We start from the raw sequence: 3,049 nt of genomic DNA, 5'->3' as shown, positions 1-3,049 counted from the left end.
GCAGCTTACCCCCTGTTTGTGCCTCCCCTTCTGCTACCTCTGCCCCCTACCAACCCCCCACCCACAGCCTTGAGCCCCTCTTCCCCTCTGCTCCCCTTCGTACGACTCCCCCTTCAGCCTCTACTCCCTCCTTCCCCCTCCCCTCCAGCCTCTGCTTCTCCCCCTCCCCTTACCCTTGCTCCACATGGCAGGCTCTGTCCCTGTTCTAGCCTGGCACATTAAGCATGGCCTCAGCTGCCACGCAGGCTGTGCACCATGGCTAAAGGGCCAGACTGGGGCCATGCTCAGTGTCCCAGGCTGCAGCATGGATGGACCCTGCCAGCATGGAGCAAGGGTAAGGTGGGCAAACAGAAGCTGCATGTTGTGGGTTGTGGGGGAGAATGGAGATGCACAGGTGGCAGGGGGAAAGGGAGGCAGACAGCAGTTGTGGCTATGCCTTAACCCTGGGTAGTGGCCGGAGTCCAAGCCACAGCAGCTGTCTGCCACCTCACTCCCCTCATACTTGATTTTAAGACAAGCGGCTTTTCGCATCTTATACGGGGGAAGGGGAAACCTCATCTTCAAATCGAGTAAATACAGTATATTACCTTTCTCTACTATCATCTCTATTTACACATTTATATTTTCACATTAGCAGTTTTCTTTTCCCAAGTTCTGAAGTTCTAAAATGGTGTAAAGTAGGGCCATTCTGACTACCTTTTCATGTGCTGGCTCCCAAACCAGAAGCAGTATAGCCGGTTAGTGCCAAAGTGAAAAGTTAAATTCACAGGTAGTACTGCACTGAGTGGCTTTGCTTGTTTAGGAATATCATAGAATATCTCAACAAAGTACTACTTTGTGTCTTATAAGGAAATTCTAAATGTGTGGGAGTGTATATTCAGACAGTGTAAAACAGACATGGAAGCATCCGTATAAGCATTTATATAAAATGTAACTCTACAGATTTATTCTTTAAAAATGATATTTTAATTGGCATAAGAGAGTTTCAAATTGGTAATTTATTTTCAAAGCTACCAGTTATAAGTTAAACCTCAGAAACAAGGAGAGAACAAAAACACATAAGAGTCTATGATGTTTTAAGCAATTATATAATACTTTAGAGATAAACTGGGAGAAATCTTAGCATATTCAAATCAATGTCCCATTGGTTTAAAAAAAATCAAGATTTTACCTAGTATATACCAACTTCTTTATTTTACATTTTTGGTAGGTAAGCATCTCAATTTAGTGGATTCAAAATTCATTGGATTTCATTTGACTCAAATAGCATTTTATGTTATTCCAAATGAAGGTTAAGGCAATGAGAATAAATAACAAATTTTCAATATCTAATGCATTTCTGATTTCCTGGATTTCCAGAAAATATAAACAATAAAAATATTTTTATGCTCATAAAATCTTATTCACAACAAGCCACCGGTGTAATTAAAATTATGAAGTACTTAAGATCATGCCCTGTAATGTAGGGTAACCTCAATTAGGTCAAAAGAGGTGATCCTCCCCCTCTATGTGGCACTGGTCAGGCCGCAGTTGGAGTACTGCGTCCAGTTCTGGGCGCCGCACTTCAAGAGGGATGTGGACAGCATGGAGAGGGTCCAGAGGAGGGCCACTCGCATGATCAGGGGGCAGCAGGGCAGGCCCTATGAGGAGAGGCTACGGGACCTGAACCTGTTCAGCCTCCAAAAGAGAAGGCTGAGGGGGGATCTTGTGGCCTGTTATAAACTAGTCAGGGGGGATCAGCAGGCATTGGGGGAGTCACTGTTCCCCCAAGCACAGCCAGGAGTGGCCAGGAATAATGGTCACAAGCTGGCAGAGGGTAGGTTTAGGTTGGACATCAGGAGGCGATATTTCACGGTCAGGGCGGCTAGGGTCTGGAACCAACTTCCAAGAGAGGTGGTGCAAGCTCCTACCCTGGGGGTTTTTAAGAGGAGGTTAGATGAACACCTTGCTGGGGTCATTTGACCCCAGTACTCTTTCCTGCCATGGCAGGGGGTCGGACTAGATGATCTGCTCAGGTCCCTTCCGACCCCAGAAATTATGAAACTATGAAAAAATCTGTACTCTTTTCTTTCAGTGAAAAATACGTGCAAAACCCTCTCAGTATATTTGGAATCTCATTCTCTCTCTATTTATCTAGCTTTTGAAAGATAAGCACAAGTAAAAATCTCTCATACAAAGTGGAAATATGTTTTTAGTTGAGGAAAATAGGAGGACACAATCCACTCTGTAACTTGGACATCATTCCTTTCCTGTCCAGTCTAAAATGACATGTAATGATAAAAATAAGCCAAAAAAGGTTTGTATTTCTTACAACCTACAAAATGGAGAAAGTGAAACAAAAGAAGAAATATACTGAAATGTACCCACGTACTGCACACTGGAAATGACTGCCATGTCTACACCATCAAAAGAACCACTATATGGTTTTGCCACAGTGAAGCATGGGCTTGCTTGGTCCTTACGCACTACAGCACAAAAAAGACACCATGTAGCCACTTCAGTGTGGTACTCACTGCTTCTTGGGACATTTCCAGCATCATGCTAAGGGGGTTGCATTTTGGGATGTAGTGCACAGATACAGGGAAAATTGACAGTATCAGAAATCGCCTTTTTTTACCTGATGCAGCTGATAATGTGGCCGATAAATGCCCCGTGCATTGCAAAGCTGCAGCATGCATGGGGCCAGGAGAGCAGCCTGGCAGCTTGGAGACCAGTGTTAGGCTGGTAGGTCTGGTGTGGGGGAAGTAGGGGGGGAGGGGATTGGGGAGGCAGACTGAGGCCCCTGCAATGAGGGAGGGAGTGGGGCAGGGACAGGTGCTGCTCAGTGGGGGCAGGGCATGGGATGGAGCCACGAGCAGTTCATTCAGAGGGTGTAGGGAGGGGTGGCTCCCTCTGTTGTGCTCAAAAGGGGGGTGCATTCCCCCGGATCTACATGCGGGGCAGGATGGGCTGCTGCTGTGGGTTAGGGCTGGGGGCAGCACTGGGTTCTTCCCGGTGTGGGGGCTGGGCCACGCTACAATTGGGGTGGGAGGCAGCAGCGTTGGGAGTG

General features: G+C 46.6%; 1 protein-coding gene across 1 annotated transcript in view; it reads right to left on the bottom strand.

The window, feature by feature from the left end:
- ELP4 (elongator acetyltransferase complex subunit 4) overlaps positions 1 to 3,049 on the bottom strand; it is a gene marked incomplete at its 5' end in the record, with an annotated part of 291,599 nt that overhangs the window by 244,236 nt on the left and 44,314 nt on the right. The window lies entirely within an intron of this gene.

Source organism: Gavialis gangeticus, unplaced genomic scaffold (genome assembly GCF_001723915.1).
Source record: "Gavialis gangeticus isolate Ggan-Ray unplaced genomic scaffold, GavGan_comp1, whole genome shotgun sequence".
NCBI classification, from domain to species: Eukaryota; Metazoa; Chordata; order Crocodylia; family Gavialidae; genus Gavialis; species Gavialis gangeticus.
Note: the sequence above shows the minus strand (reverse complement) of the source record. Positions and strands in the feature narration are given on the sequence as shown.